Raw genomic sequence first — 27821 nt, 5'->3', positions numbered from 1 at the left:
CCAGAAAATGCTTAAAGATGTTTTAATGTCTTAAACACAGGGGCCGGTTTGTGTCTAAAAGTTTCCACATTAAAAAAAAAAGGGCAGCAAATTCAATATTAAATATCCTTCCACCGCCTCCTGGGCCCCTCCACAGCCCTTCCTGGTTCCCCCTAGCTTTCTGGGGGCTCCACCTCCCCGTTTTCCTCTGCACCCCTCTGCTTTCAGCTGTGGGCTATTAGCACCCGGTGTGAACAGAGACCAGGCCCCTCCATAAAGTTTATATTCACATTCCAAAAATGAAAAAAAAAAAAAAAAAAAACAAGGAAAAGGGAGAGAAACAACACCCTAGGTACAGGCCCAACTGCTCCTGCGAGCAGAGGCCTCCCCCTCCCCCCAGGCTCAGGGCTAAGAGGAGCTGTTAACTAGCAGCTGACAGACTTTTACAGCACGAATTAGACCCTCATTTGGCTCAGGATTAGCCCAAACCCTCCATCTCATTACTGCTCTGCCTTTTGGACCCCCCTTTCTTAGAGTTGGGGATTGTGGATAGGTTTTTGGGGTCCTGGCCAGGATGCTCACTCTAGGAGCTGGGGTGGGAGGGGACAAGGAGGCAGGGTGGAGGCTGCAAGGGGCGGGGGGGGGGGGGGGGGGGGGGTAGCCTTGGGGTCCTGGCTGGGGCTGGAGGTGGCCAGCGGGAGATCCTGCAGAAGTCACTGGAGGAATTTGTGCGGTGGAATGAACTGGACACCTGCCTCAGCTGGTAGAAAAGGCAGGTGCTGGCTTAGAAGCTGGTCTCATTATTCCAAAGGATCGCAAACCTTGGGAGTAACAATAGTGATTGTAATTGTTCCTGAACACTTATTATATGTCAAGCTGTCTGTGAAACCCTTCTGTATTTAATCCTCATAATAAACCCACGATGTGGGCACTCGTACTATTATCCCCATTTTACACGTGAGGATACTGAGGCCTGGAGAGGGTAGAAAATTTATGCAAAGACACAGCCAGCATGGAGGAGAGTCAGGATTCAAACCCAGGACTGAGCAACTGTAGACCCGAGACTTTAGGTCAAACTGCCTCTCCTCCTAAGATCCCAGGGGCTGCCTACTATGTAAGTGCCTGTTTCTAAGCCCTTGTTCTTAACCTCACCCACCAACTATCGGGAACTTGAAGCCTGAATTCCTGCTGGTAAAGTTCTGACCATCTCCTGCTACCTGTTGTGAGACACAGACCAGCTAGCACCTTCTCATTCTGGATCCACCCACTGGCTTCAAGAGGGGTTAGGACGGGCCCCTGGTGGGGTGATTGGCTTCTTTCCCCCTCTTCCTGCACCCGGTGAAGCACTTTACGGGGTGCGGGAGGCCCATGGGCAGCTGGGCAATTGCCAAAAGGGCTGGGGAGAGAGGAGGCATTCATGTGCACCAGATTCATGAGCAAGGCACGGCCAAGTTAGACAGCAACGAATGGCCGTCCTCAGTTACCTGCTGCCGAGGCGCCAGGAAGCCAATGTCATCAAAATGAAGGGCTGGAGGTGGCAGAACTGTTGGTAGCTAGGCAGCTGTTTGGCCTCTGGGAGCTTGACTCTACAGAAGGAACTCTAGCTATTTATACCCTCTTGTCCCTAGCCGAGGGGATGGGGGTGGAATTGCCAGTGTCTGGACACAAAGGACAATGTGAAATCTTAGCTTTCTCAGCTCCAGAGTGTTCTTGGTGGGATAAGATTCTCCAAGGGTGCAATGTGCCACTCAAGGGCCAGCCCAGAGCAGCAAAATGTCTGGTAATTCTGGAGCTGTTCAAAAATTTCCCTTCCTTCCTTCCTTCCTTCCTTCCTTCCTTCCTTCCTCCCTCCCTCCCTCCCTCCCTCATTCCCTCCTTCCTTCTTTCCTTCCTTCCTTCCTTCATCCCTCCCTCCTTCCTTCTTTCCCTCCTTCCCTCCTTTCTTTCTTCCTTTCTCCCTCCCTCCTTCCCTCCTTCCTCCCTCCCTTCTTCCTACCTTCCTTCCTTCCTCCCTCCTTTCCTTCCTTCCTTCCTTCCTTCCTTCCTTCCTTCCTTCCTTCTTTCCTTCCTCCTTCCCTCCCTCCCTCATTCCCTCCTTCCCTCCTTCCTTCCTCCTTCCCTTCTTCCTCCCTCCCTCCCTCCTTCCTTCCTTCCCTCCTTCCCTCTTTCTTTCCTTCCTTCCTCCTTCCCTCCTTCCTTCCTTCCTTCCTTCCTTCCTTCCTTCCTTCCTCCCTTCCTTCCCTCTTTCTCTCTTGGTGGAAATTTGAGGACATTTTGAAGCATATGTAATACTTCGACTTTAAGTGCCCCTTACAAAGTTAAATCACTTTGTCAGTTTAAGAATGTAAAAATGTTTTATGTATAACTTGGTTTGCTCATAAAAATCTTAATTTGGGTGTAGTTAGAAATGTGAGGCTGGAGAAGGGGAAGCTGAAATTTGAGGAGAAACCTCCAGGCCTGTAACTTGGAGCGGGGAAAGCAAATACAAGGTGCTTTTATAACTTTTGTGTGTCTCCGCGTGAGGTTAGGCACGCGTGTGTTTCCGGAGGTTGTCAGAGGCCACCCGTCAGTCTCGGGAAGGAGCCACCTGAGAGCAGGGCAGGGAGAACGAGGGACACACAGACAAATGGCAAGAGCAGGGAGACCAGAGGCCTGGAGCTGGGTTTTCCTAGGGATTTTGAAGGAGGAGGAGCATGGCTTTGTGCAAAGAGTGGGTCATTTTCTTCATGGGAAGTCAGCCCATTCCCCAGCAAAGACTCAAGTTTCAGTGTCTGTCTATTATCTAGTCCATCCCACAACTTTTAGCCTTTCTTCTGGTCGCCTGGCCATCCTCTGACTTCTAGTCTTTTTCCCCTGGAGCAGAGAGTCTCTCTGAAGGGCTCTAAGACCCCCTAAATGGGGTTCATTTCAACCGACACATATTAGGATCTAGTCTTTGCCTGTGGGTGCCAGGTGCAAACCACATCAGAAGAGGATAGCATCTATTTATTGAGTACTGTATAGGTGCCGGGCACTGTATGAAGTGATAGGTGTATTTTATTAATACACTTAGGGCGGGGAGTGCCTGGCTGGCTCGGTCTGTAGAGCACGCGACTCTTGATCTCAAGCTTGTGAGTTCAAGCCCCACGTTGGGCCTAGAGCTTACTTAAAAAACATAGCAACAACAAAAAACAACACACTTAGTCCCAAAAGATGAGTCCTATTAAATCCATTTTACAAACGGGGAAGCTGAGGCACAATATGATTCAATCACTTGCCCAAGATCAATTGGATTTTGAGCCCCAGGTCTGTGCCCTTAACTGTTCTAGGATTCCAAGACCAGAAGTGTTCACAGGATGTTCCAAGGGCCAGTTAGTGAGCACAGGGGTGGGGATTGTCTCTGCCCTTGGGCATCCAGAAAGGCCTCCTTGAGGAGATGCCTCCTGAGTGGCTGCAGAGGCAAAGGAAATGGAAAAGAACATTCTAGGCTAATGGGACAGCAGACAGAGACATCACAGGGTACAAACTCTAGTATCACATGCCAGGAGATAAAAATTGTTTTGGAATTACTAGAATGTAAATAAAGTGTGAGGCCAGAGGGGAAAGAGAAGGAGGCTGGAGAGATAGGTAGGGGGAGGGCCAGCCCATGGCTAGCACATGCCATGCCTGGAGTTGAAGGTCTCTCTTTGGTAGGTTATGGACAGCCACCCAAGGGGTTATGCCAGGGGAGAATACCAGACATTGTGCATCCTTGATAGAATTCTCTGGGGGTGGAGGTGAGAACACCAGTTGGGACCTGGATAGGCAACTTGACCTTGGGAATGGAGAAATGACTTGAACTAGAAGGAAAAACAAGTTTTTTCTTTCATGTGTACTTTATGGATCTATTTATAGTCTGCCTTCTTCCATTAGAGATTTTTAGTGAGATCTCAGACTTCTAAATCCTCCTCAGAATGTTTTCTTCACCACTGGGTAACTGGACCCAGTTCACATTACTCAGTTTCTTCTCCAGAACCTGGCGTAGTCATCATAGTGAGGTGACCACGCAAGCTGGTTTGCTGAGGTCTGTCCTGCTTCCACCTGTAATGTAATTGGTAATAGCACTCCCTTTCACATTGCAAAGTGTCCTGGTTTGAACTATGAATGATGTGCTCACCCTAATTAAAAACATATATGGAAATGATGGTGCTAAATTACATGCAGGTACATTAAAATGAGCCTATTTGCTCCTAATGGTAACCCTGTGAAGTTGGCAGGATAAAGGTTATTGCCCCTCCATTTTTCCCCTTCCCTTCCCTTCCTTTCCCTTCCCTTCCCTTCCCTTCCCTTCCCTTCCCTTCCCTTCCCTTCCCTTCCCTTCCCTTCCCTTCCCTTCCCTTCCCTTCCCTTCCCTTCCCTTCATCTTTCTTTCCTGTTTAGTATCTGAAGAAAAGGAGTTTCAAATAAATGAAATGACCTGCCAGAAGGCACCCATGTAGTATGAAGTAGAGGCAGGGGGTAGACTCGAATCTTCTGGTGAATGGTCTAGTAGCCTTCTGCTGCACTGCTTCTCCCTGACTCTGCTGTGGTAGATTAAAGATGGCCCCATACTCTTTGTTCCTCCTCCTATTGAAAGGTGGACTCTAATCTCTCTCCTTGGATCTGGATTGGTCTTGGTGATTTGCATAACCAATCGAAATTGAGAGCAATGATATTCTGGGACTTCTGAGGCTAGGTCAGAAGAAGCTTCTGATTAGATCTTTTGGAATGCTTGCTCTCTGGAAGCCAGTCATCCTGTAAAAAGCCTAACTCCCTTGAGACTCCCATGCTGTCAGGAAGCCCAAGTTAGCCACGTGCCAGAGAGAGAGAGAGAGAGAGAGAGAGAGAGAGAGAAGGAGATGGATCCATGGCCAACAGTGGTGGTATACTAGAAAACTTGCTCTCTGAAAAAAATTTCATTTTTATTTATTTTTTGCGAAAGAGAGCACAAGCAGAGGAGGAGCAGAGAGATTGAGAGTGGGAGAAAGAGAATCTTAGCAAGCTCTGCCCTTTCAGGATGGAGCCCGACATGGGGCTTGAACTCATGAACTGTGAGATCATGACCGGAGCTGAAACCAAGAGTTGGACGCTTAAACGATTGAGCCACCCAGGCTACTTAGCACACTTTTAAGATGGCCCCTGCTGATTTAGAAGATTATACGGTGGAATGTTACAGTGGGAAGGGATCTCAAAGGACTTTCCAAAGGCTAATTTGGAAAGTTAGGGCCTAATTTTTCCAGCAGATATATTTTGGGTGGTGAAATCTTGATTTTTAAAATGTGAATGCCTTCCACTTGGACATGTACCCTCCAATTTGCCTATCACACCTCATTGTCTTACATATAGGCCAATCCACTCGTTTGGGTAACCCATCTGACTTTTGGAGTTTCCTGAGTGCTTGGTTCATATCCTTTCCTCTCAGTTCAGACATAGGGAAACTGAGGCTGAGAGAGGAGAGTTGGCTTGCCCAATGTCAAAGGTTGAGTGAGTGGCAGAATTAGGTCCTGGACCCAGGTCTCCTGACTTCTGGTTCAGAGATCCCCCCACTTCCCTCCTTGCCTCCCCGTGTCTCAACAAAAGTGGTACCCCTGTGTCCCCCTATATCCTAGGGAGCATCCTCTCAGCCCTTCCACTCACCATGAATGCCCCTGTGTGCCCATCCGGCAAGGCAGGAGTAAGGAGAGGGAGGTCTTTTATCCACATATAAAGAGCCAGAGATGGAAAAACTTTAGTTCCGCAGCCCCAGAGAAAAAGGGAATCAGAGAGTGAATGCTGGGAAAACATGGGGGGAAGCAGCATGGTGTGAGAGGGAGACCCTGGAGGATATTTCAGTAGGTTAATAACCTAAGCTGTTGCCAAGTTGAAATTAGAAAGAGCAAGGCTCTGCCTTCCGAATGTGGAGGAGGGGGGCTAATCCTGTCCTTTGATAAATGGATGACATTCTAGCTAAATGAGATGCTCCGCCCCAGTGGCTGCAGGGGGACATCGGGCTGGGGAGGCGGGGGCGGGAGGGGGCCTCCGGAGCCCCAGCAATGAGGTTAAGACGCAGAACTGTGAGACATTGGTACATTAGCACTGAAATTGCAGTCACTTTGTTAGCTCTTTATTAAATAACCTGCGATAGATACCGTGTGTGGAGGTACCCATCTTGGTTTGGATTACCAAAGCTCGCCCCCCCCCCCAGCTTTTCCTGAGAGCTGTCCCCTCCCGCTGCTTTCCTGGGTCCCCTCTGACCTGTTCCCCAGCTCTTTGCCCTCGACACTCATTCTCTTGGATTCTGACCTGGACTTTTACAGCCCTTAGCAGCTCCAGCTTTTACTGCCTCTGCCTGCCTGGCCCCCCAGTGCTTTTGAGACTGTCCACTGGGAGGGCAGGGTTCTCCTCCCCACCTCTCCTTTCCCAGGGGCCCTCATCTCCGGGTAGTGACCTGCAGTGAAGAAGTCACCTGCCTTTTGTACATTTCAGGGAGGGCTAGTGCCACCTGGGTCTCCTCCAAAGAGGGGTGACCTCCTGGGAGACCCTGGGCGTGCTACATGTTCAACCACTTCCAGCTCTCTGGGGATGTGTTTTCTTCGCTCTCTTAAATTCACAGACAGTTTTGTCTTTAGAGGTCTCAGAGATAGGGACTGCCTTATGTAAGCTTAAAACGAGCTCGGATCCCGCCAGCTACAACCCCCTCATCTGGCCCCTCAAGTCTTCCAAATGCTGCATGAAGGGCCAGACATGATTTGATTTGGTGGGATGGTTGTCTGAAAGGGAAGACGGTTCAAGGAGGCTAGGGAAGTTCCTGAAACCTGACTCAAACAATACAAGCACAATTTATGATACTTCTCTCCTTTCGTTGGGGAAAAAGTGTTGGGCAAAACTTAGGCATTGGGGATTTAGGGAGAAAGCAGATGGGGCCCTATTGCTCAAGCTGCTCAGTCGATGATAATAATTAAAGTCTTATTAGAGTGGTTATAGAAGGCTTCATAAGGATCCCACCATGTGCATATGTGTAATGCATATATCACTTAATCCTTAAAACAATCCTGAGACAATAACTATTACTATCCCCCATTAAATAGTGAGACAATGAAGGTTCCCAGGTTTAGGAACTTGCTCAAGGTCACACAGCTAGTAAGTGGTAGGGTGGCATTTGAACCCAGGCTGTTTGGCACTAGCTCTAGAATGTGTGCTCTTAAACACTACCTTACAACTCCAGGGTACTTTTCATGGCTGGGGAAGGGAGGTGGCTAGAATTCGACCTGAAGGAGATGTAAAAGATAATCCAGGGCAACACTAATATCTCAGCTGAGAACCCAGGGCTCTGAGAATTGAGTGACTTTTCCCAATGTTGGAGTCCCTAAGTGGGTGTTGAACTCACAACACCCGTTTAACCTAATGGGCATCTTTCCTTTCCTCTGCTGCTGCCAGGAATCTGGGAAGGCTTCCTAATCTGAGTGGGATGCACCCAGTGGGGGGGAAAGGCATTCCAGGAAGGGAGCTGAGCGGGAGCCAAGATGGAAACCCAAGGTTCCTGGCCGGTTCTGGGAAGAGTAAGTAGAGGGAAGAGGCTGGAACATGGGAAGCCAGCGGGCAGGGAAAGATGAGGGTGGAAAAGAGGATGGGGTCAGGGGTGCCTGGGTGCCTCAGTTGGTTAAGTGGCTGACTTCAGTTCAGGTCATGATCTCACGGGTCAAGGGTTTGAGCCCTGCGTCGGGCTCTGTGCTGACGGATGGGAGCCTGGAGCCTGCTTTGGATTCTGTGTCTCCCTCTCTCTCTGCCCCTCCTCCACTCACACTGTGTCTCTGTCTCTCAAAAAAACATAAAAAAAGTAAAAAAATATATATATACAATAAAAAAGAAAAAGAAAAAAGGATGGGGATCAGATTGGAAAGGGCCTAGAATATTTTGTTAAGAAGACAAGAGGGAGTTATTAAGGACGCCATGATCGAATGTATTTCATTGATGCTTTCTCCGGCCATTACGTGGAGCACGGGGCGGAGGAGACATCCAAAGGACTGACATAACCAGTCTTCCAGAAGGCTCTGGTGTTACCAGGACATTCCCAGAGGTGATAAGCACACAAAAGAAGGACCAAAGGGGGAAATAGAAACTCATCAGTCAGAACCCTAACTTGATTGAAGTTTTCAAAAAGAAAGTTGAGGAAATTGTCAGGACAAGTTGAAAAGCTTTGAACCAATGGAGTTTTACTAATAAATAAAAGCCAGAGTGAGTTGCATTCTTCTTCACAAGGAGAAGCCTCTTTGGATAGAGGGGTGTGAGGTAAATGGGGTGACTTATGTTCCAGATGGTGTAGCTACAAGTCAATAGGGTTTCCAACTGAGTCCCTGAGTGACCATATGGAACAGAGCCCCTGGCCACCCGCTGGAGACATGTAATGTGAATACGACATAAACTTCCGTTATATTGTGCCATTTAGACTTTGGGATTGTTACCATAGAAGAACTTCATGTTAATAACTTCATGACTATTATGTATCTTAAAGGAGTTTAGCTCACACCCTCTTCTCCAAACCCTCCTGATTACATTTTAATTTTTGGTTAAGTCTACCATCATTGCTTTCAATTTTATGATTTTATGTCAAGATTGCTCGCTGCTGAGCTAAATAGCGTTTTGTGATTGAATCTCTCCTATTGTAAAACTTGTTTTTGTTAAATTTAGCCATGATTTCATTTTAGGAATTAGTTTCCTTTGCTATCCTGACTGAATTCTCCTCCTTCCTCAACAACTTTCTCTCCACAATGTACCTCATGGAAATTTTCCACTCTGTCACACCGTCATATAATTTATCAGCTTCGCTTTCCTTTTTTTTTTTCTTGGAGAGAGCTCTCCTGAAGCCCTCCAAACTTCTGCTCTAATATGGTCTGAAAGCTTTTGTAAATCTATACACTTGTTGTTCCCTGTTTTCTGGATCCTGTGTTGTCTTCTTTTTTGGTTTAATTGGTCTTTTTGGTGGAACATAACTTCTAGTAGCTTTTTGTGAAAGGATCATTGAAAGACTTAGTTTTTTGAGGTTTTGTGTGTCTGAAAGTGTCTTTTTACCATCCATATACGTCATTGATAAATTGCCTGGATATACAAGTCTAGGTAGAAAATAACCGTGGCAGAAACTGCTAAGCTGTCCACCAAAATCTTGGGCCCACAGTTCGATTATGTTTCCCAGCCTCCTTTGCAATGAAGCTTGGCCATGAGATTAAGTTGTCTTAAATGGAAATTAACATTGCAGACCTGGTGCCTTCAAAGTCTCCTCTAGAAAGATGGGTGCAGACAATGAAAATGGAATCCTAGGGGTTGGCAGAGCCAGGAGATGAAAAGAGTGTCAGTTCCTGAATCACCACATGGAGATCTGTCCTCCCCTGAACAAGCCACACAAGAATGGTGTGGTGAGCTAATAATAAATACTTCTTGCTTAAGCCAGTGAAATTTGGGGGTCTGTTTGTTATGCAGGGTGGCCTACTCTAAACTAGCACAGAAATTGATTCTAGGAGTGGGGTGGTGCCATCATAGAAACTGAAACAAGTGGCATTGGCTAGGGGTAGGTGGTGAGGAAACAGATGTAACAGGATGCGAACTGGGGATGCCCATTATGCTGGCACAAAAGCGTTTGGTAAAACTGATACTGGAGATAATTTAATATTCTACTGAGACAATACTTAGGGTGGAAGAGGTGGGAAAAAGGCAGATAGGGCTTGTTGTTGGTAAGTACCTCCCTTAACAGGTAGTCATCAGGGAAACACTGGTCTGTTTGCAAGCAGGGATTAAGGGTTGAAGAAACAGCATCTGGACCCCACAGAGGAGGTGATAAGACCAAATAAAGTAACAAGACAGTGAAGTCATCTCAGTTAAACAGAGGTTAGTCATCCCTGTGTCAAGATCAGGTTAAGGCCATTGTCTTTCTAATAAGCCTCTTGCTACAGATGGCTTTACAGTAGCTGATATTAATTTGAGAAAGTTTGGCAAGGCACCAAAGCAGCAAAAACCAACCAAACAGACTTAAGAATCATGGTTAGGAAACTTTGAATGTGGTTACTAGCACATGTAACCAGTGGGAAATCAATAGATCAGAAATCTACTTGAAGGAAGAAATTAAATTCCCAAGGAAACCACAAATATGACCTAAAAAAAAAATACAACACTTGGATCCCCAAGCTTCCATGAGCAACAAGTGGGCAGTGAAAGCACTGGCACGCCCAAAATGGGGGAATCTTCCCATCAACCATGTCAGGTGTGGCCCCAGGAGATGATGGACAGGGGAGAATTTCCTGGAGGGCAGAGCAGGGGCTGTGGAATACAATGGACAGTTCCTCCAAGAGAGAAGATCCAGACTCCCATGAAGTAGCCTCCACTGCCAAGTCCGGGGATCCCAGCAGGGTTCCATCATTGTTATGGATCGGGGACAGCCTGTGTTTCCCAGTTTTCATTGCAATTACTCTATATGTTGGATGTGTGCAGGGTTGGAGGGTATGACCCAACTCCTAAGTCTTTGAACCAGGAGAAATTTCATCAGACTTGACAGAAAAAGACTGCACATCACCTAGAGGACCTGGATATAGAGCAGAGCGAAGAAGAGGGATGGGGCCTTGCTTTGACTCCCTTGGAAGAGGACTGTATTCTGTGAGTGGCAGGAAGGTCACATTGCTGCTGCCTGTGGAAGGGATTGCCAGCTAGGCACACAAATCTGTTCTCGCTCTTTGTAAGCACAGAGTTAAGGTTGTATTTTCCAGTCTTCCTTGTTGGGAGGTGCAACCATATGCTAAATTCTCTCCAATGTAATGTGAATGGACATTGTGTGTGTCAATTTCATGCCTGGCATGTCAAGACTTTCCCTGTGTGGTCTTCTATGCATGTTTTTCTATGGGCTGGCTGCAGATATGAAAGAAGGTTCTAGAGCAAGCATCCTAACCTGGGGTCCAGGGACCTGAAGTTCAGGGGATTCTATAAACTTGGATGGGAAAAGTATATCTTCATTTTCCCTAACTTTGAACTGAGATTTGGCGTTTCTTTCTGTTATGAAACAACCACAAAACACAGTGGTATTAGTAGTACCTGTGACTTTGTCACCAGTAGAAATCACAGATATTTTCATATCACATTACAGTTGTTGCAGATATCTCAAAATATCATTACATTCATCACTGCTCGGGAATTACAGCAGTTATTAGACCTGACACTAGATCGCACATAATTGCAGTCTTCCTGTTGACAGACAGTCATGCAACAACACAACTGGCCGACACTGAGCAGGGGGGGTGTTCAGCCACCAAATGGAGAAGTCACATGGTCTCATATTGGTGAGTCAGATATCTATGCTGCTTTCCAGTAATCCCTGCCTGCAGTTGTTGGTTAGTTAATATGTAGAGGTAAGTAAGTGTTTTTCACTGTTGTCACAGGTTTGCAAAATGGGGCAATTAAAATAAGAATTTTAGGGGCACCTGTGTGCCTCAGTCGGTTGAGTGGCTGACTCTTGATTTCGGCTTAGGTCATGATCTCATGGTTGGGGGACCGAGCCCCATGTTGAGCTCTGTGCTGAGTGTGGAGCTTGCTTGGGATTCTCTCTCTCTCTCTCTCTCTCTCTTTCCCTCCCTCTGCCTGTCTCCTTGCTCATGTGTGTACTCTCTCTCTCTCCCAAATTAAAAATATACGTATATAAAATAAAAAAGTATTTTTAAAATGTTTATGTTTTGAGAGAGACATAGAGAGAAAGAGCAGGGGAGGGGTAGAGAGAGAGGGAGACAGAGGATCCGAAGTGGGTTCTGCACTGACAGTGGAGAGCTGGATGTGGGGCTCAAATTCATGAACTGTGAGATCATGACCTGAGCTGAAGTCAGACATTTAACTGACTGAGCCATCCAGGAGCACCCCACCACCCCCGCCAAAGAAAAATTATTAAAAAAATAAAAGAATTCCTAATTTTCCTTGATGTTGAGAGGTACATAGGCCACCATTGTCGTCAGTCTTCACACTGATGTCTTTAAAGAATAAATGTAACTTTAGTTCACTTAAATGTATTGTCTTGTTAGCTATTGAATTAATACAGGAACACATGTATTAATTACTATATCAGGTTGTCTCTTTATGTGTTGTTAGCTCTATGTCCAATATGTCCAATATAATTGGTTTGCTTTCTACTAGTATCGGTTTTGTTTTGTGTATTTGAAAATATTCTGAGAAGGGGTCAGCAGGCTTCACCAGATAGCCAAAAGGAACCAGGGCATAAAAAACGGTCAGAGGGATCCTGTGGCAGCATGGTTGAGCCACAGTGTGGAAGGATCTTGGGTCCCATGGAAGAACATTCATCCAGGACTATTATATGAGCAAGAAATAAATTTCTTTTTTTTAATTAATTAATTAATTTCCTAATTTACATCCAAATTAGTTAGCATATTGTGCAACAATGATTTCAGGAGTAGATTCCTTAATGCCCCTTACCCATTTGCCCATCCCCCCTCCCACAACCCCTGCAGCAACCCTCTGTGTGTTCTCCATATATGAGTCTCTTATGTTTTGTCCTCCTCCCTGCTTTTATATTATTTTTGCTTCCCTTTCCTTATGTTCATACACTTTGTATCTTAAAGTCCTCATTTAAGAGAGTAGTATGATATTTATCTTTCTCTGACTAATTTTGCTTAGCATAATACCCTCTAGTTCCATCCACATAGTTGCAAATGGCAAGATTTCATTCTTTTTGATTGCTGAGTAATACTCCATTGTATATACATACCACATCCTCTTTATCCATTCATCCATCGATGGACATTTGGGCTCTTTCCATACTTTGGCTATTGTTGATAGTGCTGCTATAAACATTGGGGTACATGTGCGCCTTCAAAACAGCACACTTGTATCCCTTGGATAAATACCTCATAGTGCAATTGCTGGGTCGTAGGGTAGTTCTATTTTTAATTTGTTGAGGAACCTTCATACTGTTTTCCAGAGTGGATGTACCAGTTTGCATTCCCACCAGCAGTGCAAAAGAGATCCTCTTTCTCTGCATCCTTGCCAACATCTGTTGTTGCCCGAGTTGTTAATGTTAGCCATTCTGACAGATGTGAGGTGGTATCTCATTGTGGTTTTGATTTGTATTTCCCTGATGATGAGTGATGTTGAGAATTTTTTCATGTGTCAGTTGGCCATCTGGATGTCTTCTTTGGAGAAGTGTCTATTCATGTCTTTTGCCCATTTCTTTACTGGATTATTTGTGTTTTGGGTGTTGAGTTTGATAAGTTCTTTATAGACTTTGGATACTAACCCTTTATCTGATATGTCCTTTGCAAATGTCTTCTCCCATTCTGTTGGTTGCCTTTTAGTTTTGCTGATTATTTCCTTTGCTGTGCAGAAGCTTTTTATTTTGATGAGGTCCCAATAGTTCGTTTTTGCTTTTATTTCCTTTACCTCTGGAGATGTGTTGAGTAAGAAGTTGCTGCGGCCAAGGTCAAAGAGGTTTTTGCCTACTTTCTCCTCGAGGGTTTTTATGGCTTCCTGTCTTACATTTAGGTCTTTCATCCATTTTGAGTTTATTGTTGTGTATGGTGTAAGAAAGTGGTCCAGGTTCATTTTTCTGCATGTCGCTGTCCAGTTTTCCCAGCACCACTTGCTGAAGAGACTGTCTTTATTCCATTGTATACTCTTTCCTGCTTTGTCAAAGATTAGTTGGCCATACCTTTGTGGGTCCATTTCTGGGTTGTCTATTCTGTTCCATTGATCTTAGTATCTGTTTTTGTGCCACTACCATACTGTCTTGATAATTACAGCTTTGTAATACAGCTTGAAGTCTGAAGAAATAAATTTCTGTTGTTTTAATTTGGGGATTTATTGTTATCAGGGCGGATGGTACCTCATGTAAAGCATCAATCCACTGATTTTTAGTGTTTGTTGTTAGTCTTGGGAAGTTCAGTGCCATGCTGATATTTGGTCTGTGTCATTTTCCTGCTTTATGTAATCCTCACACTCACCATTAATTTTTTTTTTAACTGAATCTTTTGTTTTGAAATTTCACATGCTGTGCCTTGGGGTGGCTCTATTAATTATGCCATGCCCCCTCAGTGGGCCTTTTTAAATCTGTCAACTCATATCTTTGAATATAAGAAATTTTGTTATCTCTTAGGCAATGTTCTTGTATGCTATGTACCAAGTCACCCCCCAAACTTAATGACCTAAAACCACAACAATCATTTTATAACCTCTGATGAACTTGGGGAAGGCTCAATTAGGTGGTTCTCATGAGATTGTAGTCAGATGGTAGCTGGAGCTGGAACAGTGGGGACTGGAGCAGCTGGGGACTTATAGGGCCTATCTCTCTTCTTGGGGTAGCCTGTGTGATCCCTCCATATAGCCTAGCTTGGGCTGCCTCACAGTGTGGTGGCTTTTCGGCAATCGGACTGCTTATGTGGTAGCTCAGGGCCCCAGGGCAATTACTCCAGCAAGTAAAGCAGAAGGAGTGTTGCCTTTGATGACCCAACTTTAGAAGTCACTTACTGTATTGGTGAATACAGTCACAAAAACCTTTCAAGTCAAGGCCAAGAGAGTTAGACAGCATCCCTTGATGGAGACATGGCAAGGTTTTAGAATAGTGTGCAGGATAGGAGGTGTTGCAGCCATCTTTGGGAAATACAACCTGCCACAATTTCAATTCTTTCATTATATTCTCCTAATAGTCCATTTTCATCCTCTGGGCTAATCCTTTAATTTTCTTATCTATTCTCTCTTATTATCCCTCACTTGATCTTTTTGTTCTACTTTGTAGGACATTTCATTGACTTTATCATCAACCTTACTACTGACTTTTACATTTTGACCACCATTTTTAATTTGTTCTCCATTCTTTTTTATCTTTTTTAAATATCACATCTTGTTTTTGGTTCATGGATGCAATATTTTCTGCTACCTTTCTGAGGCTATGAATTCAAATTTATTTGAATTGTTCTGTTTTCTACAACTCTTTATTTTCTCTATGAGTTTTTTCCTCCAATTTTCTTCCTCCTGTGGTGTTTGAGTCTTTCCTTAATATTTGATTATTTTTGGATGTTTCAGATTGGAAGTTTATGGATGGACTGGTATGTCTTGATTGGGTGGTTAGCTGGCTGTTTTTGTTGGGAATTCCAAATGCCAGTATTTGCCAGTCTTTTCTCTGGGCCATTTGGTTTCTCTGGAGGCAGCTTCTTTCTTCTGTGTGGGAGCTAGGCTGCTGGTGTCTGGAGCTGAGTGGGGAAGGGTCTATGGAGCGCTTCACCATGTGGACTCTGGTTTGATTTTCCTGGGCCTTTTGATGTTCCCATTTTGGGGCCTCCCTGGTTCACTTATCATGCCATAACGCCAGAACAAGTGTCAGGTCTCCTGAAGGTTTGGGAAGGTGTGATTGGCTAATTGTATGGAGTATGTGGGTCCCTAGAATGGTCTAATTACTCCTTTATACAGGGTTTCAAACAACCCCTGTGGCTAGCCCTCCACCTCACTTTGGTTTTCTTCAATATCTAGTGTTTCCCTTTTTTAAATCTTTCCTAAATTTTCTGTAGTTGATAGGTTTTCTTCTCCATGATACCTCCTGCAGATATTGGGATTTGACTTTCCTTCTCTTTGCTAGGTCATATGCCATTCTGCCATCTGTTCTGTTTCTTATTGTGCTTCCGGGATTTACATGTCTCCTAATTCTATGGGAGATGGAGTTATGTTTCTGTTTCTTGCTTTCTTTTACATTTTGTGTGATATTCAAGAGGGAAATGGGTGAAATCTGGAAGTCTCTCATGCCCCCAGTGTCACAGCGGGCTTTGTGGATGAGCGTCCCACAGGCCCCATGCTCAGGAGGGGCTGGCACCTGATTTAATGCTTTACTGCTGCCATCTTGAAATTTGTTCTCATTTTCAAAGAAGGGTCTCTGTATTTTCATTTTGCACTGGGCCCTGAAAATTATGTAGCCAGTCCCATCCACTATTGATCTCCCAATCTATCTTCCCTGTTGTCTGTGTGATTGTTTTGAAACAAACCCCATCGTGTCAAACTTTTGCTCAAAAGAATTCAGTGGCCCCCAAACCTTCAGAATGAAGTCCAAGTACTCTAGTGTTGTGTCCAGCCATGGTAAGCACCCAGATGGACCACCACTGGGCCTAATAACTGGTCTCTCAGTTTCCATCTTTAACTCCCTATAGTCCAAGGAGTCCTCTTTAAAGGATAGCCTTGACAAGTCAGTCTCATTCTAATATCTTCATACTTAAAATGCAGCGTGAGTCCTCAAAGCCTCCTGTGATGTGAGTTTTACTTACCCTCTGACCTCATCACAGCTTTCACCCGCTCCATGCTTCCACTGGCCTCCTTGCTATTCCTTTCTGCTCTGCCTGGAAAATTATTCTCCCAGAAAACTGCACCATTTCCCTTGATTCAGATTTCTACTGAAATGTCACCTTCTCAGAGGGGCTTCATAGACAACTCCATCTAAAACAGAACCTCTCACATCATTCTCTATTCCCTTACCTGGTTTTGCTTTTCTCATATCATTGGCCACACTATAATTATATTTGCCTATTTGTTAATTATTTGTCTTTCCCAATAGAACATAAGTTCCATAAAGGCAGGAGTCTGGCTTGTTCACTGCTTTATTCCCAGTGCCTCACTCACTAAGTATTGGTTGAATAAAAAAATTTTTTTTGTTAAGGTTTATTTATTTTTGAGAGAGAAAGAGCAGAGCATGAGTGGGGAAGGGGCAGAGAGAGAGAGGGAGACACAGAATCCGAAGCAGGCTCCAGGCTCCAGGCTCTGAGCTGTCAGCATAGATCCCAATGCAGGGCTTGAACTCACAAACCATGAGGTCATAACCTGAGTAGAAGTCAAATGCTTAACCAACTCAGTCACCCAGGCGCCCCTTAAAAATATTTCTTGAGTGAATATGTTTCAAGAAATATGTAGTAATCCTTACTACTGGGTAAGATATACAAAGCAATGGCACCTTCCTGTGTGGGGTTGGAACCATCTTTTCTGATATTATAAGGGGCTGGTTTCAGTGTCATCTTCTTTGGGGCTCAAGAAGATAGTCCTGTATGCATAGATCATATGTGGTTTACCCATCCATTTTCCTACTAGATTAGGAACACATGAAGAGTAGAGACTATTTATTTATCCTTATTTTCCTATAGCCTAGGAGGGTATCTGGCACATCGGAGGTACTCAATAAATATGAATTAATAATGAATGAGTAAGGCAATTCCAAAGCCACAAATGGCATCAAGGGCAGAAGAACCCCCCGAGAGAAGTTAAAAATTTGTTTAGAATTCTCCAAAGGCTAGGGTTGAGTGACATGACTCTCTGAGTTCCTTCAACATGACAACAGAAGCAGCCCAGATCCTTGTGAGTATAAATTCAGATTGTCAGTTGGCAGGGAACAGTGCAATGAGGAGGGAGGCAGAAGATGAGGTCAGAGTCTCTTATTGTTAGTGACAGTGGGTGGTATCTTGGTACGGGCAGAGTTGTGCGAAGGGATTAAATGTTGTGTATCGTTTGAAATTAAAGCCAATATAATTTGCTGATGAATTGTATTTGGGGTGTAGAGAAAGAGAAGAACCAAGGGTACCACCAGAGTTTTTGGCTTATGTAACTGCTTGCCAAGTAGTGCTATTTACAGAGAAAGAGGAAGACCAAGGTTGTAGAGCAAGAGTTCATTCAGAACACAGTAGGTCTGAAGTGATGGTTATGCTTGTGAGTAGAGGTGTGGAGAGGGCAGGAGATATGAGGCAGGAAAATAGAAACCAAGTGTGGGCTGGATATATGCACTAGGGAATCAAGAATGTATAGATCATATTCAAAACGATGAGACCACATGAGACCATTGTACTGGGTTGAGTAGCATCCCTTTAAACTTTATATCTATTATGAGCTGTGGATGTGATCTTATTTGGAAATAGAGTTTTTGCAGGTTTAATCAACTTAAGATCATTTTGCATTAGTATGGGCTCTAATCCAATGACTAGTATCCTTTTAAGATGAGGAAGATTTGGACACAGACACATGTAGAGGAAGACAGCCATGTGAACATGGAGGCAGAGATAAGAATTACGCTGCTGAAACCAAGGATTTCAGGCAATCACCAGAAGCTAGGATAAGCAGGGACAGATGCTTCCCTTGAGCCTTTGGAGGGAGCATGTGCCTTGATATTAGGCTTCTGGCCTCCGGAACTGCTCAAAAATACATTTCTTTTGTGTTAAGCTACCCGGTTTGTGGTACTTTGTTATAGCAGTCCCAGGAAACTACTATAATCACTAAGGGTATGAGTGTAGATCGCGGGCAGGGGTGTCCCAAGGATGGAGTCCTGAGAAACTGGGGACTGACTTAGAAACTGACTCTAAAAGAGGTCAGGAAGAGGAAGAAGACCCTGCAAGAGAGACTGAAAAGGAGGTAGGATGAAAACCAGGGCAGGTGGAGGTCACTGGTGACCTTGACTGGCTCAGTTTTGGTGGAACGATCCGTATGAATTGGAGAATGGGATATGAGGAAGTGCAGATAGCAAGCAGGTAATAACTTCCATGGTCCTTGATTTTATAGTTGGAAATGACAATTTTCTCATCTCATCCTTGCAGCGACCCTATGAGATGGGCATGCTTATTCATAGAAAAGGAAACTGAGGCTCAGAGGTGTTAGAGAATTTGTCCAAGTCCCCTAACAGACAAGAAGTATCTGAAACAAAAGCTAAGGGCTTCCCAGGAAACCTTTCCATTTAAGGAAAGCCTTTTCACTAGCCCTTCACTTGGGCCATTCCCTCACCTGGCCTTTTCTGATGTTCGATGTTGGGGGGGGGGTGCTATCCCTTCCCCTACTCCCATGATTCTGTATTATGTGGGGCAAGGGGATGCATAGCAATGGGGAACTTTGTCCCAAAGGCTAGTCTTTTTCTTCTCTCTACTCTATGTCTTCAAGTAGATGTTGAACACTCAAATGCTTCCAGGGGCTAGGCAGGTAATGGACATGAGTTAAGTGTCAACCAAAAGGGAAAATGGGAAATGGTTCAGGCTGAGGGCAAAGGGACCAAAGGCTCCACCAAAAGGTATTCAAATTCAAGTTTCAAAAACTGAGTCGGCCAACAAATGTGACTATGATTAAATTTGGTCCCAGGCCAGCGTGTGGACTCAGATGCTTTAAGTCACCCCATCATGCTTCCTTTCCCAGTGTCTGGGATCCATCCTTCTACTCCCGAGGTTTCCTGTCCTGACACAAATGTGTGCTTCAAACTCAGCCACATGACTGATGTCTAAAGAAGACCAGATGTGGGGCGCCTGGGTGGCTTAGTCAGTTAAGCGTCTGACTTCAGCTCAGGTTATAATCTCGCAGTTCTTGAGTTCGAGCCTCACGTTGGGCTCTCTGATGACAGCACAGAGCCTGGAGCCTGCTTTGGATTCTGTGTCTCCCTCTCTCTCTCTGCCCCTCCCCCTCTCACACTCTGTCTCTCACTCTCTCAAAAACAAATAAACATTAAAAAAAAAATGTTAAAGAAGACCAGATGTGAGGGCTGGGGAGACACTGTCACCCCACAGTCCCTGTCCAGACCTTTATTCTCTCCTGGGTCTTCATCTGCCTTCTCTCAATGTGTCTTGCTGTCAGTCCCTTACTGGCATTGTGCCACATACTGGCCATCTTCCATTTGCCTCTCTAGAACCCATGTTTGGCCACCTTGGGTGGATGGTCTGTATGGGCTGCATGAATGGCCTTCATGCCCTGGTTTGGTTTCACGTTGGATGGGAAAACTGACTGAAGGTCCAAGGGAGGGAGTAGAGTGAGGGTAGAGCACCTATCTCCCTGGTTCTTTCCCCAGAGGGTTGATCTGGGCTTCACCAAAGGGCACAGCTCCTCTCCAGGTAGTCTCTCTCTGATTCTTCTCCTGGTTCTTCTAATTGATTCTTCCTTTTTTCTTTAAGAAGTGGTTACATCTCTCTGCTTTTATAGCCCCAGCCACTGCACTATCCCTTGGGGTTTCCCCTGATCTGTCCATATATACCTTTGTATGTTATTTATAGTCCCTTTGTGTTGGTTGAATAGTTTCTTCCTCCTAAATTCATGTCCATCTAGAATCTCAGAACATGACCTTGTTTGGAAGGAGGGTTTTTGCAGATGTAACTAGTCAAGATGAGGTCATACTGATTTGGGGTAGGCCCTAACTGATGCCCTTCTAAGAAGGCCATGTGAAGACACAAGGAAGATGGCCATATTGTGATACAGGCAGAGGTTGGAATGATTCAACTACAAGCCAGGGAACACCAAGGATTACAGGCAACCACCAGAAGCTAGGAGGGAGGTATGGGACAGTTTTCTCTTAGAGCCTCCAGAAGGAACTAACCTTGTCGACACCTTAAGTTCAGACTTTTAGCTTCCAGAACTGGGAGAGAAGTAAATGTCTGCTGTTTCAGCCACCCAGCTTGTGGTAATTTGTTACAGAAGCTCTAAGAAACCTAATACACCCTTCATCAAATTTTCTTTCAATTCTTCAAACTTGAATGTGTCGTCTCTTTCCTGTGGGGACCCTGGCTGATATAATTCTCTAGCTCATCTCCAGGGGCTTTCCATTACCCTCAGTAAGCCATAAATTCTCTCTCCTTGGAACCCAAGACCCTCCCACTGCTTTTCCAGCCCTCTTTTTGCCTGGTTCTCTCAAATGTGAATCCCTTACCCCAGCCAAGTGGTCTTCTGATTCCTGATCCTACTTTACATTTGTTCCAGCTACTCTTTCCTGGTTCCTTGACCCAAACTCATGCATTCTTAAGCCCAACTCCACTCTTCCTCCCCCAGCAGAAAGCTTTCTGGACCAACCAGCCTGTGGAGTGGACCGTATTAGCTCTTGGTGTCAACACATTCAATCCAGCAGATGGGGGGTAATCGCCAGTGGTATTCACATGGTGTCCTGTGTGTGCTTCTCCCCAGCTAGACTGCAGGCTCTGTGAGATCAGGAAGAGTGCCGTATTCTCCATGACAGGTCCTACAGTTCTGGGCACATGGTAACTGGAGTGATGAAAAAGCCTGACATGTTCCCAGAACTGATGCTGTTAGTGTACTACCAAAGGAAGAGGCAGGCAGGGCCTTCTAGGCTCCATGGAGAGGTCCACAACTCAACGACTCAACATGGGGGTCTTTGGGATTGACTAGCTGCAACCCATCTGTGACATCATAGTAGGGACAGGCACCTTCAGTGATGTGTATTAAGTGGACTTCCATGGATTCAAAAAGACACTGCAAGAGGTGGAAAAGAGAACTCCCCCTTGTCTTCAATTACATCTTTCCTCTTGTCCCCTCTCTCACATTTCAGTTTCCAGCCCAGACTGTATAAAAGAGTCAGTCTGACCAATTCCACTACTAGAGGTGTGTGTTGGGAGAGAGGGTTTTGTGGGATGTTCTAATCTCCCAGGCTGAATCCTCTCCTCCTTGTCCTTTACCCTCCTCTCCCTTCCCAGAAAACTCCTCTGACTCACTGATATTTCACTCCCTCCCACCCCAGCTCCCAATTTCTCTTCATTTTAGAGAAAATGAAGAGACATCCTTTTGTAAAATCCATGTCTAAGTCCTTGCTCCTGGAGGAAGACAACTTCCTTCGGAAAGAAGCAGGGTGAGTATTGCATTGGGACAGGGAGGCTGTCGTGGCATTTTCTTTATTTCTCTTTTCAACTGATCTGAATTTCCCCTCCTTTAGGAAAGCCAGGTGCCCCAAGGGATCAAGGTGGGAGGCAGAGGGAAGCCCTCAGTCTCTGCCCTCTAACTCATTGGGGACCAAGCTCTGCTTCTCTGTGCCCCATGTCTCTGAGCCCTGCCTCTGTGGGTGCAGCGTGAGGACCAAGGCAGTGCTACACCCCCGGCCCTCTCCAGTTTCCCGCCCAACCTCTCAGGTACTTCCTAAATTGTCAGTAGGGAGGAAGCAGCAGTCTCCTCCGGTGGTTATCTTCAGGCCTCAACTCTCCCAGAGTTCTCCAGAGCCCAAGGCCAAGACCAAGGCCAAGGCCCAGCTGCTGTCTTGGGGTGGGTCAAGAATTTCTTGCAAAGGCAAGTCACGCAAGCTGATACCCATGGGCGTGTGGCCCCAGGGATTTCTTGACCCACTCGCCAAGTCCTTGCCAGGGGACTCACTGCACACTATGTCCCCTGGGAAGGGAGCCATCTCCCCAGCCAGGAAGCCACGTCCCCAATGATATTACTTGTGCAGGGTGACAAATGCCAGTCCTCTCTACCATTCTTATTTAAATAAAAATGTATTTAGTCAATTATGGTCTTTCTCTTGTGTCTACTGAAAGCATGGTAATCATCTGTTTGAATTGAGAATATATTTTATCTTCTCATTCTACTGCCAGTTGGGTTTTCCAGGGTCCTGGTCTTATAATTGAGGGTGTTAATGATTTTTCACTTATGGCTGCCTGTAACCCTGGGCACAGGGTACACTGTGACATTCGGATTTTTTTTTCCTCTAGTGTCCAGTTCCAGTGGGCCATGGACTGAACTACCTGAGTTCAGTTTCAATAAACCATCAACCTGGTGGAATTTTGACTGGAATTGTATTGAATCTATATATCGGTTTGGTGAGAGGTGGTATCATTAAAATATGAGTCTTCCCATTTGTGAACATGGTATATCTCTCCACTTATTTAAGACCTTAAATTCTCTCCATAATGTCTTACAGTTTCAGTGTAGGAGTCTTGCACATTTTTTGTTAGATTTGTTCCTGGGCATTGGAAGGGTTTTGCTGCTGTTGTAAATTGTATTTTTTATAAGGATTTTTAAAATGTTTTTATTTATTTTTGAGAGAGAGAGAGAGCATGCAAGCAGGGGAGGGGCAGAGAGAGCGGGGGTGGGTACAGAGGATTTGAGGAAGGCTCTGCACTGACAGCAGAGAGCCCGATGTGGGTGGGAACTCAGGAACCATGACATCATGACCTGATCCGACATCAGACGCTTAACCGAATGAACCACCCAGGCACCCCTAAGGAATTTTTCTAAGTACTGGTGATGGGTAGTGTAAGAAGGAGAGCCTCTGCAATACCTACCTTTGTCTTTTTTTCTAAAAGAACAGCTTTACTGAGATGTAATTCACTACTATACAATTTGTCCATTTAAAGTGTGCAATTCAATGGTAGTATATTCACAGATATGTGCAATCCTCATCATAATAAATTTTAGAGCATTCTATCACCTTGTAAAGAAACCACATACCCTTTAGGTATCACCCACCTATTATTGCATTGCTTTTTATGATTTGATTTTCTATTTTTTTGTTGCTGGTATAAAAAATTGTAATTTATCTGAGTATATCACTTGCATTCAGTGACTTGGCTAGATACACCTATTAATTCTAGTAGCTTGTGATTCTTTGGGATTTTCTATGTACAACTTCATGTCATCTATGAATAAGAATAATTTGCCTTTTCCCTTCCCAATCTTAAAGCCTTCCATTTCTTTTTCTTGCCTCATTGCCATGGCTAAGACGTCCAATGCAACGCTGAATAGAAATGTTGAAGTGGACACCCATTATCTTGGCCTGATCTAAAGCCATGCTGTATCCCTAGTGTTTAGAACAGTGCCTGGAATAAAGAAATTGTTTCAGGCAGGACATTAAAAATTTTTTTGATGTTTTTATTTATTTTTGAAGGAGAGAGAGAGAGAGACAGAGCATGAGTGGGAGAGGAGCAGAGAGAGAGGGAGACACATAATTCGAAGCAGGCTCCAGGCTCTGAGCTGTCAGCACAGAGCCCCATGAGGAGCTCGAACCCCACAAATTGTGAGATCATGACCTGAGCCGAAGCCAGATGCTCAACTGACTGAGCCACCTAGGCGCCCCAGGCAGGACATTTTTTGATTAATCAATGTCAATTTCCTCTTTTCTGGAGCCCTATGATTATGAAGCATTGTTCCAGGGCCTGGAATTATAGTTACCCCTAGAGAATCACACAGTTCTCTTGGGAACTTCCAAAGTTCAATGCCCAACTTACTTTTGACTTTGAAAAAATGTCGTTTTTTTTTTCTCTTTCAGGTTGTTTAGTCAACATCTGCGATCCCTTCTTCCCTAACTTGCTATATGTCAATGATAGAGCTCTAGGGTGGAGCCTCAGCCTTCTCAGATGCATTGCATGGCGGTGGACAAGTCCTTCCCCATGAGTCCCTTAGACCCTAGAGATTTCCTCCAGTTGGGTTCTAGTGCAGATGTGATACCTGTGGCCTTGCAAATCTCTGAGGACTCTGCTTTGCTTTATCGAAGTCTCTCCTGAGATCATCAAAGAAACCAGGTCCAGCATGAGCCTTCTAGACCCCCACCAAGTTCGGAAATCAGGAAGGTGAATGAGGAACTTGCAGCCTGAGGGATGACTACCAGAATGGGCATACCTCTGGGCACTCCCCAGTGCCATCTGCCCTCCGGTTTTCCAGAACACACCCTTCTCCCCCCTGGAGTGCCTGCCCTTTGCCACCAAATCCATTTTATCCTCTAGATCAAGAATTCTCAACCTTGGCACCACTGACATTTTGCACCAGACAATTCTTTGTTGTGGGGACTGCCCTGCGCATTATAGGGTGCTTAGCACCATCCCTGACCTCTAGCTACTAGGTGCCCGGGTGCTCCCACACTCTGAGTTGTGATAACCCAAAATATCTTCAGACAATGCTAAATGGCCTCTGGAGGGCAAAATTGTCTCTGGTTGAGAACCTCTGCTCCAGATCATCTTTCTAAAGCCCCCCTCCATCAGCCTCTCCACAGCTCAAGTTGTCTGTTGCTTGGCCAGCCTTTCCTCTCCAACTTACACTCACCCCTCTTCTCTGAATTCTGAGCCAGGTGACAGTAGTGTCCAACGTTTCCAGAGCACCTACCCCATGCTGTTGCACGTAGTATCTGATGTAAGTATCACCAACAGCCTTGTGAGCAAGTAGACGTATGGTCTTCTCCATTTCAGATACCAGGGCCCAGAGAGGTCAAGTCACTTGTCCAAGGTCACACAGCTGGTAAGTGGTGGACTGGGAATTTGAATCTGGGCTATTCAGCTCACATGATCGTAAACTACTCATTGTATACCACTAGATAGTTCCTCAGTTGTTTCCTATATGTTCATCTGCCTCCAGACTGGACTGAAAGCCCTTTGAGGGCAGGGACTAAAATATCTTTGTGGATGCTCCACAGTGCTCAGCACAGGGCAGGAGGGCCCAGTACGACATTAGTGTTTGACTTCCTGCTGTTACAGAGTTTGAGGCATTAGAACATGAGGGTGTGTGGATGAGGCTGAGGACTGAGAAGAAAATCTCCATTTGAGGCTTAAATATATATTCACAAAATGCATTTAGCATAGGTGCACATCGCAGTGAAAGTTCACAAACTGAACACACTTGTCTGGCCTGATCAAGATCCAGATCACCATCAGCCCAGAAGCTTCTCTCATACTCCCTTCCCCTCATCTTCTCTTGAAGTAACTACCATCTTGCCTTCTAATAGCATAGATTCCTTTTGCCTCCTATTGAACTCTTAATAAATGGAAACTTGGAGTGTGAACTCCTTTGTGTCTGGTTTCTTTAGCCCACCATTGTCTGTGAGAATCATCCCTGTTGTTGTTGTGTAGCCATAGTTTTCTCTGTAGTATTCTGTTGTGTGCCTATACCAGTTGGTTCATCCATGCTATTGACAATGGACTTGGTAGTTTCCAGTTTGGGGCTATTGTGAGGAGTGCTGCTGTGAACATTACTGTATATGCCTTTTGGGGAACATGATAGGCATTGGGGAAACGCCTACCCATGGAACTGCTGACTCACAGCTATGCTTCAGCTTCAGTAGACACTGAAATTTCCCCAAAGTCTTTGTATCTGGAGACTTTTTAGAGCCATATTTCTTTCCCCGACTCTGGGCTGCTTTTCTGAAGAGATGAGGGGAGTAGAGTGGTACGGCCTCTCTGGAATCTTCTAGATGACCACTGTATGAGAACCTTCTTTATAGGAAAGTAATGTCAGAGATGGAAGGGACCGTACAGATCCCAAGTCCAAGACTTCCCTTATGCACAGGGAGAAACTGAGTCTCAGAGACAAAGGTTGCCTGGTCCAAGGTGGCATGGTTCTAGCCTGGTCTAGAAGCCAAGTTTCTGGACGTTGGATCCCATTTTGCCTTTTGAGTACCTGAAGATGGATGTTCATCTGGAAGGTGATGGAGCGGATCTAGGTGTACGACTGGACCCACCAGGATTGTATGTGAAGCATGAGAGTGTAAGTGGGGGAGGTGGGACTGGTGAGCTGTCTTGCTCCCTATATTTTCCTTGAGTCTGGGCTGAAGCCAAGGAAAACAGAAGCCTGGCTGCTCCCCCCACCCAGGGGAAGTCAAAGTGAGGGGCTTTACAATTAGAGTCTGGAAAAATCTTCCACCTCACAGCCTCCTCCCACCCTTCCCACCCCCCAGTCCAGGGCGAGGATTGGGGGCGGGGGGGGGGGGAAGGGCTCTTCTGGCAGTACTGGCCGGAGGTTCCAGAGTCTGGAAACAAGATGGGCTTCCCCCTCAAGGGGCTCACAATCTTCGGTAAAACCAGACAGACCTTGGGCGTAGAGCAAAACCCATTCATTACATACTGAAATTCCATCTACTAGGAACCTGGCGGGAGCCTTGAGCCAACCTGAGCGGAAACAGCTAAGCCCCGTCGACCCGCCAGCTCCAGTCTCGGTCCTCACCTGGTGCCCCAGATCCACCCTTATTCCTGCAGCCCTCATACTTACTTAGCCAGGTCCCTCCCCCAAGATCCACACCGGCCCCATTTGAAACTCATTTTCCGGTTTCAGAGGGGCTTAAGCAGACAGCCAGGAAGAAATTGAAGACATCCCCCCACCTTGCCCCATCTTCCCTCACCTCACACTCCCTCCCCAGACCGACAGGTCCCCGTCGGATAACTGAGACCTAAGAGGATAAAAGAGGGGTTGCTTCTCTTTGCAAACTCTTTTGGCACCCCCCCTCCTCCCTCCCCAACCATCTGCCTTCCCGCCCCGGCTCCCGCACCGGGCCGGGGCGCCAACTAAATCTGATCAAAATGCAATTGCCAAGTCGTTAAGGTATTTGAATTTAAAAAAAAAAGAAAAAAAAAGAAAAAAAAAACAACTCCCGAGAAAGAAAGTATTTGATGGCTAATAATCTCATTTCAATATAATGGGACCTTCTTCTGCAGAGAGCAAGACAGGTTAAGAGATATAATTATGACTTTGCAAACTCTCTCCCAAGCGCGGGAGACGCGCTGACAGGTCTGCGCGCGGCTGCGCCCGACTCCGCTCGCTCCGAGGGGAGACGCTTTGTCTGCAGGGCCCGTTAAAGAGACACAGTCCCTTTTCCCCCCTCGGCCTACATTGCAATTTAACTGTCAGCCGCGTCTTCGCCCCAGGATCGGTGTCGGAGTCCCACGCGAGGATCTGGGTGGGGTGGAAGAGGGGGACCGGACAGAAGAGAGCGAGGGGCTGACCTGTCAAATGCAGCCCCAGGAACCTGGAGCTGGGCTTTCAAACCCGCTCCCTCGGGGGTGGGGGGTGGGGGCGGACTCTTTCGGGTCAGGTCTGCGCTGCAGGGTCTAGGAGGGGCAATGATTGGGGTTGGGGGGTTTCGGGCAGTGCGGATTTATCGCCCATCTATCTCCAAAGTGGGCCTTTTTGAAGGACCTCAAAGGAACGGATTCCTTCCTGGCAGAGTTGTTTGATTTCAGCTGGTGGAAAGGAACCGAATTACGGAGCTGGGGAGAGATGGCGGTGGTGCTGTTCACTTTCCACCCCCCTACCCCCCCCCCCAACTCTAAGCAAACTTTTTTCCTCTTTTTACTACAATGGGAGATAAATAGCCATTTTGGAGCTCAGATAGGAAATCCTCAAGGAAAGGGGACTTTTCTTGGTTT

General features: G+C 45.7%; 1 pseudogene across 1 annotated transcript; it reads left to right on the top strand.

Annotated features, from left to right (window-relative positions):
- The first annotated feature begins 21136 nt into the window (after positions 1–21136).
- LOC147580941 (uncharacterized) lies at positions 21137–22202 on the top strand (annotated as a pseudogene). Its single transcript, XR_015251231.1, has 3 exons — positions 21137–21309; positions 21446–21553; positions 21638–22202. The product of XR_015251231.1 is annotated as an uncharacterized LOC147580941 (transcript).
- Positions 22203–27821: the final 5619 nt, after the last annotated feature.

This window comes from Puma concolor, chromosome B2, assembly GCF_028749965.1.
Source record: "Puma concolor isolate L17-30 chromosome B2, mPumCon1.1.hap2, whole genome shotgun sequence".
In the NCBI taxonomy this organism is placed as follows: domain Eukaryota; kingdom Metazoa; phylum Chordata; class Mammalia; order Carnivora; family Felidae; genus Puma; species Puma concolor.
The sequence above is the reverse complement of the archived record's forward strand: the minus strand, read 5'-3'. Positions and strand labels throughout refer to the sequence as shown.